The following is an 11412-nucleotide window of genomic DNA, read 5'->3' as shown; positions in this document are numbered from 1 at the left end:
AGAAGTGCCAGAAATGTCCGATATAATTGCACACCTTGTGTTAATCCACAATCAGTGACACCATTGACAAATTGCACAGACACACTTGAGTTCTTCTTATAGACTCATCTTCTTTCCCTGTTGATTGAATTATTTGTTGATTGATTTCAGTTGTTAAGCTTGGGCTTCTAACCATACATTGTTTGTGATGGCTAAAAGAATAAAGGCCATGTGAACTTCTCTTTGTAGGCTTGACTTTTAGATTGTCTTCTTAAATCTGGATTATTGAGACATCTGAACATTTTAAGACATACTCTGAAACCTATAGTCTTTCAGATCTTTTGACAGAGAACTCTTTAGGATTTTAAGTTGCATATTGGACCATATTGATTTACTTCCATGCTAGTTGTAATCAAAAAATGGTACTTGCACATACATGCCTTAACTCAAATTTAAAGTGCTCCTTCTGCAGGTGAATGTGCAAACTGCCTTGTAATGTCAACCTCATCATTCTGCACAGTGGTGGTCAAGGTCAAACATTAGAGTGAAATTACAAGTATTTTTAAGCATTTTCAACTGGAGGAGACTTAAAAGTTTCTCAAGGCCATATGATTTTTATTACAGGACATGAGGTATACACATAGTAATAACTGTGCAACTACTGTGAAAACACATTTCTTTTTACATATTTCCACTAGTGTTCGAACGAGCTTGCAACTGAGCTCAAGTCAGCATGATCATTTTCTCCCACACTCTGTTTCTAAAATCTACATTATGGTCTGCATCATCTTTAAAACACACTTAATTTGCCCTCAAGGACGACCTGGGGTGCGGTGCAGCCTATAGCCAAAACAGCGGAGATGTGAGCAGAGGACAGAAGAGGAGCGGTGGAAAGAACTGTGTTAGGTTCACAGCTTCCTGCCTGCCACAGTTTGTGGGCTCAGTGTGCAGATAATTAAGGTTGAGGGTGGACAGCTCCCTACAGCGCAAACGTGTCTTCATCACGCAGAGCTGTGGACCGGGGCTATTCATTTTCACAAAGAGGGAACACGGCAGACGTGAGGCGGGAACCACTGGGGAGCTCTATAGGGAGCTGAGCTGTATGGTGGCACAAACGGGGACGCTGTGAGCACGGAGGAGTGGAGTATTTTATTTACTCTGTTCATTTCAGGGAGGCAGAACAGCAGAGACAGACTCCATCACTTACTTTTCTAGTGACTAGCACCTCATTTTACGCAGCTTTGGAGGTTTGTTTCAAGCTGTGAAGAATTCCCAACTGCCACAAAGAGGTTTAGTTGAAGTGGCTTTTTTCCAACCTGCTGTAAATATTGTGGAGGGAAAAAATCCTCTCCACTGCTCTTTGTACACTCTCATTTTCTTTCTATTTACTCTGTCCATACCCATTCCCTGCACTGTGCTCCTGTCTGGAGTTTGATGTTCTTTTTGAGCATTGAAAATACTAGTGGGCGAGTGACTGAGGGAGTGGGACTGATGAAGCCAGATGGATATGATTGTGAGAGTCCTCATTGTTTTTGCCTGAAAACTCCAGGTGCTGCTGCCGCTGCTGCTGAGCTCAGTCCTCCTTGCTTCCTCTGCAGCACTTCTCTCCTCGTATCCTCAACCGAGGGAGTCCTCTTTATTTCCAGCATCTGTGCTGTGATGAGAAACACCAGCTAACTAGGCCACTGCATAATAAGCAAGAATAGCAGCAAAGTAAGATGAATAAAAAAAAAAGAAAAGAGGAGAGAAGAATCAGTTCACGGGGGGGAAAGATTTCCCAACATGTAACTGCTGACAAAAGTAATTCAGAAAGCAAATATTGTCCTTATTCCTTTATTGCAGATGCATTCATTTATTATTGCTTACCTTTACCTATAGCTTCTGCAGAGGTGCATCAGGGTTCACATCTCATTTCGACAGTAAAGCCCCTGAGCTATACTGTCATGTGACTGACAGTGCACCTTGCTGACTTTTCGTTTGGTGTGTGTGTCAACTGCAGTCCCGGGATCCCTCCTGGTGCTGCAACATTTCTGTGATACTCAGCATTTTAGCGTTTGATTCACTTTGTCAACAGCTTCATTGTTGTCTATGAGGGAGCGCTTTTAACACTGGTTCTTCCGCATGTCTTGTTACTCTTTATTTCTGCGATGTTTAAAGTGGATGTAATTGATTTTTTACGATAACAATGTAAGAATAATTGTATTGCTAGTGACGAACCTACAAAGATTGACCACCTGAAGCTTCCTGCAGCACCCTACAGCTTAATGGAGTCTTATAGTTTAGCTGTCCAGCTAGCTTTACTGTTTTGGTTCACTCTCACTTCTGTCATAGCACCTTTTACGTCTGCAGCAAGCGGCTGTTCAGCAAAAAAGCTCAAAAAATCCAGAGCACATCACCTGCTCGCACCAAACAGCAAACAAACGTGGTTAGCAACTAGCTGGTGAAAGTAGTGGAGACCCACAACAGATACAACTGTTTGCTTACAAGCTTGCCATATTTGCTCTAAAGGTGATAATATGGCAATGTTGTTTTCAGAAAAAAGACAAAAATGCAAAAAAAAAACAACAGTTTATTGCAAGTTTAAACACACATAACTGACAGTTGTCTGTCATTGTGTCTCTCCATCCTTTTCTAGTGTGGAGCATGACTTCCGTCTGCAGGAAGGGCAGGTTGTACGCACATGGAAGGTGGGCGACCCACCAGAAGGCTCGCCACAGCCCACCACTCCCCAGCTCACCACACCCCACCAAGAAGACTCCCCTCAACTGGTGCGACCCCCCGTCACCACCAAGAAGAACAGGAAGAAATGTTTCTGGTTCCTTTGAGTGACAGAGGATGGAGCAAGAGACGTTTGATACTGTAATGCACTGTATACCCTTCTTTTAAAAAAACTACAAATAACAAACAGTGGAGATTTGATTATGAACATGTGTGGAATGAACTGGAGAATTTAAATGCAAATATGAAACTGTGGGAGGAGAATGAGGTACAAAGGTGATGATCTGAGCTTTTCCCGGAGTTGATGAGAATGGTTTGACTGGGGCGCACATGTTGTTACTGCTCTTAAAATGCCTCTTCAGCACTTATAGGTTTGATACTGGAGCAGGGAAGTAAAAGTGCTGAAGTCAAATAAAAGCAAAAGTTCAGTCCACAATATGACTCACAGTTAGGAAGCAATTAGACGATATAAAGAGAATATATAGCGGGTGGAATGGGGCAAGGGGCACAGTACAAGAGGCAATACAACAGAGAGGATAGACAATATTTATAAAAGATGAAATGTATAGAGTTTATAGACAAAGAAAGAAAAAAGACAGGAGGGATTCATCTTCATTAATGGACTAATGAGGGTCAGAACACCAGCTTTTATATTCAGAGACATTTAAAAAGAATTATTATGACCTGTATTTAAAACTTTTAATATACTGTAATTGATGAAAAACTGCTACACGTGTCTACATACACAAACAGCACACACACAAATGCATACATATATAAATGAAGTGAGATATTTACATGAAAAGCATATATAAAATGAGAATATGAGTGAGTTGAGTTCTGTACATATCAGAGCTATTCTGCTTGGATGCTATATTTCAGATATGGATTACTGCTCTATAAAAGTATTTTACCACAGCAGGTTGTATGTGTTTTCATTCAGGGTTCAAGGTGTTTAAAGCCATTATCAGTGGAGGAAGACATATTCAGTGCCTTTATTTAAAGCAGCTATAATTAACAGTTTTGTAATAATGACGTATCAAATGTGAGAATAACCTGAATGGAGTCGCTGGTAATGACAAACCTGCAGCCAAATCTGCAGCTCCCCTACAAAGCTTTATAGAGTGTCAGCTCATTGTTTTCATTGGTTCATTCTCACTGATCTCATTTCTGTTTTCAGTTACAGCAGGCAGCTGTTTTCAGAAAAAACCCAATCTGCCCTACCTGCTCGAGATAGGTTAAGTAATGATTGCGGTTCTCTCACAAAACACAAAACATGTTATACATTTCTAAAATATCACATCCCAATGCAAGGAGCTGGCGCCTCTCAGTCCTCAGATGGCAGCTCAGACAGCCCACTTTCCTGGACACTCCAGGGCAAGTCTCAGGAAATTAAGCCTCAGCTGTTTGATGGCTGTGAGAAGCCCCAAATATTACTACTTAGTAATTCATGACACACATAAGCTGCTTCAATGAGGCTCTGAGGTGGCATGAGATCCTGGCCTCATTTATTCCAAACTTCGGAAAGTGTTAGCTCTCAGTTTGTTTGCCTGCTTGTTTGGATTTGTATAACTACTGCCAGTTTCCACTTTCCCTCAAACAAAGCAGTCAAGAACAGACTCTGTTTTGTTTTTGTTGGGAAGAGTTATTGGAGGGAAAATGCATGCGTGTCAGGCGGGAGTCCACAGTCCCGTATGTACTGGACTTGTGACTGCTGTTTTTGCTTGCTGGGCTCTCAAGTACACAAGCATGCATATGTGTACATGAGCACACACACAGACACATGAGCCAAAGCTTTTTCAACTGAGGCCCCGTGTTCACCGACTTAACTCTGTGTCCTGCGGTGCTGCACCGAGGTGTAGAAGTTGAAAAGCTTTTGCTGCATGTACAACCACTTCAAAATAAGCAACACACTGACACACAGACCGTGTCGCGCACACAGCTGCACGCACACTCGCAGTCTCACGACCGCACAATTCCACTTCACACACAATCACACAGCTAACATATTGTTCTCAGACCAACACAATGCATTATCTCCCCCGCAGTTGTTCCTCTCTCCCTCACAACCAGCCGCACGCTTCCTCCTAGTAGCTCTATGTGTGCCGCGCAGTGCTGAGAGGAGTGTAGAGATGTCAGTCATTAATCTGCTACAGCACAGCCTGTAATCCTGATGACAGAGCAGAGCGGGCTTACAGAGAGCAGAGAGGATCTGAGCCCAGCCTGGAGTGGGGAACAAAGGAGCCAGAGAAGACTGGCTTTGAATCCATAAAGAGAAAGGAAGTGCATGCATGTGTGTGTGTGTGTGTGTGTGTGTGTGTGTGTGTGTGTGTGTGTGTGTGTGTGTGTGAGAGTGGGGGGGGGATTCTGGGGTGAGGTAGGTAACTATTTTGTCAGCAATGCTGCAGTGCTATTCAAGAATGCTGGCACACACAAAAGGGAGAAAAGCTTTACATGGAAAGCAAGCCGGGCTGCCGGAGTGTCACACTGACACATCAGGTAAATGGGCCCTGATCCAGGATGGTCATTACGGAGCTCTGGGGAAACACACAGAGGCCTGTAGAGAAAGAGAGAACAAGCCTATTTAGAGGCCTCTTCAAAGAAGCATTAAGGGTCAAAGTTGGCTCACGCAATTCTGTGCAATATCAGTCGAGGCTCAGCTGAAAATGAAGGAGAAAAAAATAACCATGTCTTGAGGCATCAACAAGCATGCATAATGGGCATGTGAAAACAACTACAAGTGCCTCTGCATGCTGAGAGGAAGTAGCAAAGCTAATACTGCATGAGTCATTGAGTTTAGGCTGCTATAGAGATATTATGTTTCACTTTACCACATTACAACTAAAGAGGTTATTTCACAGTCAATCAGACCGAGAAGTCAAAGGTGCTGGAGACACGACCTGTCTGCGTGTCCAGCAGTGAAGTGATGCTATACGAAGGCTAATGCAATAAATGATGCAACATAAACTGCGTCTTTTCTCAATGACTTAATGATGATGCTGATAAACAAGCCCCAAAGTTGCAATGATACTTGAAAGAATTTTCTTTTCTTTGAACTGAAATAGGAGCCTCATTAGTGACCAAATAAAAGAAAAATATGGATTGAGTGTGGACCAGGGGATCCAAATTAAAAGTACACCCACACTTGTGCATGCACACATGTACATTTACACACACACACAGACACAATGCCTGGATGCATCCTCTGGCTCCCGAGATATCAGAGGAATCACACACACAGTATTCTACTCATATTGACATGTGCTAGTAATGCAGCAATGTGTGTGTGTGTGTGTGTGTGTGTGTGTGTGTGTGTGTGTGTGTCTGGGACAGGGTAAATAATGAATTAAAAAGTACCCATTTCCAGACGACCTGCCAAGTTTCTGAGTCAACTGCGATAGCTGCAGATTGGTTTAATAAAATATGAGCTAAATTCTCCCCTGCCACTGCTGTCTCTGATGCAAAAATGGGCAATGAAATGTAAATACATCGTGGGGCTGCGAAGAACACAGAAACACTGCAGACCTGCGATGCCAGGGTTCTCCATACAAGGCAAGAGATACAATTCGATGTACATACATAAAAAGCAATAGCACGTCATTTCAGCTTTGAGTTCTCCGGCAGGCTGGGTGAGGAAAAAAACCCAGAGTGCGGAATTTGTCAATAAATTGCAAAAATTTTGATAAGTTTTGGACATTTTGCCTGCCCAGAAAACTTCAAAGTAGACACACACAGTAAAGATTTTAAGAAAGAGTGGGATGATATTCGATGAGGGCCCAGGCTGAATTCAAACCAGAGATGTTGGAGAAGGTTCAGAAGAATCAGAGGAACTTCCCAAATGTGCATAGTTGGAGCTTCAGAGGAACATCAACAGAGCCGGGCTGTGAGCGAAGGCTTCACTGTGTGCTCGCTCCTTCACTTGTATGTTTTTGTTCTGATATGTGAGCAGACCTAAAATACACTAATAAATTAGTTATCTTAAGGCTGAAACACGCGCCTCTAAGCTGCACATGAGCGAATGTGCACGAATGTACACACAACTTGTATTGCGTCAACCTGTTTTTTACGATTATCTATTAATGAGCAATCACCTCGAGTCCACCTACATTTACGTACTGTGAGTCCACTTCAGCATTTCCCTCACTCATAGGAATGTCTCTGAACTAGGGGTGTCAACACATACTAGTATTAATAATAATCATGTTTTTAATTTTTTTTCATTTTAATATGTTCATAATACACAAGACAGTGTTGCGCTCCAGATTGAAATCCGAAAAGCAAAGCATTCTCGTATTCTGCCATAACAATCTGCCATAGACAGAGAATATGAAAAATGGAAAGAGGAGAAAAGGGTCAGAGGACTCACTATAACTCACAGTTGTCAGCCTGCGGTCTCACACAAACTGTCTCCTGCTCCCTGAAAGTGATTATGTTTCAGTAGTTTCAAAGTATGATTTCTCTTTTTTGTACGCCTTTGAAAATAACAGTTACAGACTATCTCTCCACCTCCCTACACTCATATTTGAACTACACTCAAAATATTAGAGTAGAGAGGTGGAGAGAGAGTCTCTAACAATAAACAATGTGATAAACAAAGTTGAATATGAATTTGACTGATTTTATTTTGATGCAGCCCTACTCTGAACCTAATCCAGGCAGCGATTACCCTTCTCAACACAACGTAATTATGAAAACAATTCAGCAATATACAAATGTAATTTCTAAAAGACATTACAGTTAATCCCTGACCTCACACACAAATAAAAATCTGACAGTTCACAAGGAAAAGAAATAAAATCAACAGCAGCGTTAAACATCACGCAGCAAAACTCAAGATGCCAAACAATGAGAGTTTATTAAATACTAAGAAGAAATATTGAACAAAGAATAAACAAGAGTTCATGCCTATGCTGCCTGCGGGGCAGTCAATGTGCTCAAGAACACGTTTGACAATTATTTTCAGGGGAATGTGTCACTGTTTGAGAGGAGTTCTCTGAACATCAAAGTCAGTCTCTCTGAAGACATGTTAGATAACTTCAAAGTCCTGTGACTGCTTTGCCGAGAGGTGCTTTTCCTTTGTTTTGTTCAGCTAGTTTGTTTTCTACTCCATTGTGGAGCAGATGATAAAGACTGTGAGTGCACATTGCATCATGAACCTGTTCTTTGTAATTTATCATTCAAGGACATGGTGGACATTGAACATGACTTTAAACATCACCATTTTGACAGGTTGGTATCCAAGCACTGGAAAGACCATTTTCATGCCAATTTCTTTTCTTCTTATTCACAGATTGCCATGAACTGGTACGTGATGGTAGAACAGCACTATTATAACATTTTGAAACTTTGATTTTCTTCAGTTTTTTTTCTGATTGCACTGTGCATTTATCCTTCTAATTAGAGGTGCTTGAGAAACTTATTTTTCCTTCAGGCTCTGCATTTTCTGAGCTCGTCCAAGAATTGCTGATTTTCTTTTTGATCCATGTTTTATATAAGTCCTTGGCTGCTTGTGATGGAACCACATTTCTATTGCTATTGCTGCTTGAATTTACCTGCAATCCTCTGTAACAAGTTTGCTCAGAAGTGGTCATAGAAAATCAATATGTTGCTTTTAATAGCATTGCCTGATGAATAAAGGTTGTCCAGACTGTCCTTGTTGTGAACAAAGGTTGTATCTAAGTTATATTCAGTTTTTTTGTAATTCAATTTATAAGTAGTGAAAACACACTAAAGACTGGAAGCAGAGAGGGAAGCTTGTCTGGCTCTGGCCAAAGGTGTCAAAATCTCCCTAATAGCATGTCTAAAGCTCAAAAATTAACACATTATATTTTCACTTAGCATATTTTACTGTCCCCAGCGAACACATAGTGAACCCCCCATAAAATCGCAACTTGTCATTTTTGCAATTTTTGTACACAAATATTGTGCAGATCTAACAAATGAGATATAACTTGATAATTAATGAATTTTAGAGATTCTGGTAGGCAGATTTTGTTGCTTTTGGACCGAGTCCTAACCTAAGCTAAGCTAAACTAATCTAAGCTGCTAGCTGCAGTTTCCATGCAGTCCATTTTTATTAGATATTTTATTAGATTTATGTGAGTAATTGCTTTGCACCTATTCTGATCTTAGACAAGACCAGCTGCTTCCTCATCAGAAAGGATCAGCTGTGCTGACTTTTATTTCCCACAGCATCAAATCAGAAACAACAGGCTGATGCCCATGACTCCTCTTAATTAGTACAGGATCCTCCAACAACTTCCGCATGCACTATATATCACATTATGGACGTCATCTCAGCCACACACATAGTGGGTCTCTTGTGGCATGATTACATGATTAATGCTGTGGCATTAATTTGAATTACAGTCCATGAGAATGAGTGTCAGTGGATATTATAGAATTATCACCTATATGTGGGGCCTGGAGGAAAAGGAAAGTCAGTATGTAATCTATACTATGAACCGGATCAGTGAACAGGAAGGACAGCGTTTATGACAACGAAAAGTATGATCTGTCCAGTCTATCCAGCCGATCATTCAACCTAAGCTTTGTCTGAAATTTATTCTGAGCATCTGTATTTTGTTGTTTTGTAATTCAGTCAGTAAGATAAGAGTAATATGTACTGATGACCATGAAATGATTAAATAACATTATACGTGACGGGTAGTTAAAAATATACGGCAGGGCTGAAGTTACAATGCCAGGACAATCATTGTCAGCAGGCTTGGTCTGATGTAATGCAAAACAGGCAACATTTCTTCTGGAATAATGCACAAAGACTCAACTAAAATTAACATACTGGGACATGTTGCATCACATATTCTGGTAATCCTCAAATTCCTATCAACTCCAGCCATTTGCATTTCTTCATGTAGAACAGTATTATGGCATAGGAAACACGCAGTAATAAGATATTTTGGTACGGGATGAGAAGTTAAGACTGGTTTTCGCTGTAGTGTGCTGCTTTGTAACATGATGAAATAGAGCTCTCCAGCTTTGTAGATCACACAAAGGGTTTCATTTAGATCATCTACTCCTCCAGTTTTCGTCACTACTGTTCTGTATGCAAAATGAGTTGTTTTACCAAAATGCACCCAACTAACAGTGCTGTCTCACTTTGCTGTCTCACTTTCTCACCACCTGAAAGTATAGCACCCATGTTTTGATCAGGAATGCCAGGGGTGTCATTCAATCATAAGCTTTAGCGTTGTTCAGTGTTTTTTAATTACCTTTGGAAAGAGTCAGGCAAACTTTTTTCCACATTTCCAGTTCTCGTTAATTGTAAATCATAATTATGCAGAAGTCAACAACCCTCAGATTTGCATTGTTATGATTACATACAAGCATATTACATATGCTGTAGGTAATTTCTCAATTAAACTGCAATTTACCACTCAGTCTTTCCCATCTGTGTAGAATTGCAAGAATGTCTTGATTGTCTCCTTATACACTATGGAGGATTTTTTTTTCTGATTGCTTCAGATTGACCCAGTTAAAGCAGTGAATTTTTAAATGCAGGGATATTGTTTCACAATGCACAGAGCCCTGTGGTGCCAAGGATAAAGGCACTTGGCCAGAAAAAAAAAAATGTAAAGAATCCATTGCCTCCAGGCAAATATTATATTTCCCCCCAAATGCTTAAACCATCCTGTAGGTACAGGATAACATTTGTTTCTGCAAACACAAAGGCCTTGTATATGATCAGTTTAGACAGTGCCGAGATGACTGAGAATGTCAGTACGTATGTGGTTCAGTTCATAGCAAGCCACTCCACAGATGCTTTACTGCTGTTTTTCTCCTCTTGTTGTTGCTCTGAATCATAGTGAAATATGAAGGATTATTGAAGAGCCAGGAAGAGACTGAAATAACCATCTCATGTTGATGTGGGAAAAAAAACTGGATATGCTGGACATTATAGGTATATTAACTAAAGAAACAAATTCTCTGTGTGCTAACATGATGATGCAGAGATCATTAAGACTGTTGTTCCCTTTCATGCTAAAATGTTCTATAGTGGTGGAAGAAGTACTCAGATCCTTTACTTAAATAAAAGGACTTTGAAGGACATTCAAAAAACACTCAATGACAAGTTGAAGTCCTTCATTCAAAGCCAAGATAAAGAACTTAAGTATTATCTCTAAAATAATTATCAAAAGTATTCCTTCTGTAGAAAATAATGGCCTTTATGAGTACTGTGTTATTATATATGACATTATTAGATCGGTAATACTGATGCAACATTGTGTAAGAAGCTTGTAGCCGGTTGAGGTGCAGCTGATTTTCCTATACAGTGTGGTAGTTTAGTCCAGTGGTTCCAGACCTGGGCGTCAGACCCCTCCAAAGGATCAACAAACAAATCTGGGGGCGTCATGAGTTGATTAATAGGAGAGAAAAGAAGACCAAATAAAGGTCTGCTCCACAAAACTGTACTCATTTTTCGGCTTTTTCTAGTTGTTTTTGACATATAGAACAATTTGATGTTCTGTACTTTATGAGCGCTTCATGTTTTTTAATGTAAAATCTTAATTTGAAAAGTTAACAGCACCTACAGCTGATATATACATGCAGTAAAAAGTATGATATTTCCCTTCGAAATGTGGTGGAGTAGAAGTAGAAAGAAAAAAGTTTACTTAAGTACAATAGTTGAACCAAGTATATGTGCTTACTTATTTTCGACTGCTGGCTCCAATGAAGATACATGTAAATATGTAG

Source organism: Pempheris klunzingeri, chromosome 19, assembly GCF_042242105.1.
Source record: "Pempheris klunzingeri isolate RE-2024b chromosome 19, fPemKlu1.hap1, whole genome shotgun sequence".
Taxonomy (NCBI): domain Eukaryota; kingdom Metazoa; phylum Chordata; class Actinopteri; order Acropomatiformes; family Pempheridae; genus Pempheris; species Pempheris klunzingeri.
This window is presented reverse-complemented; position numbering follows the sequence as displayed.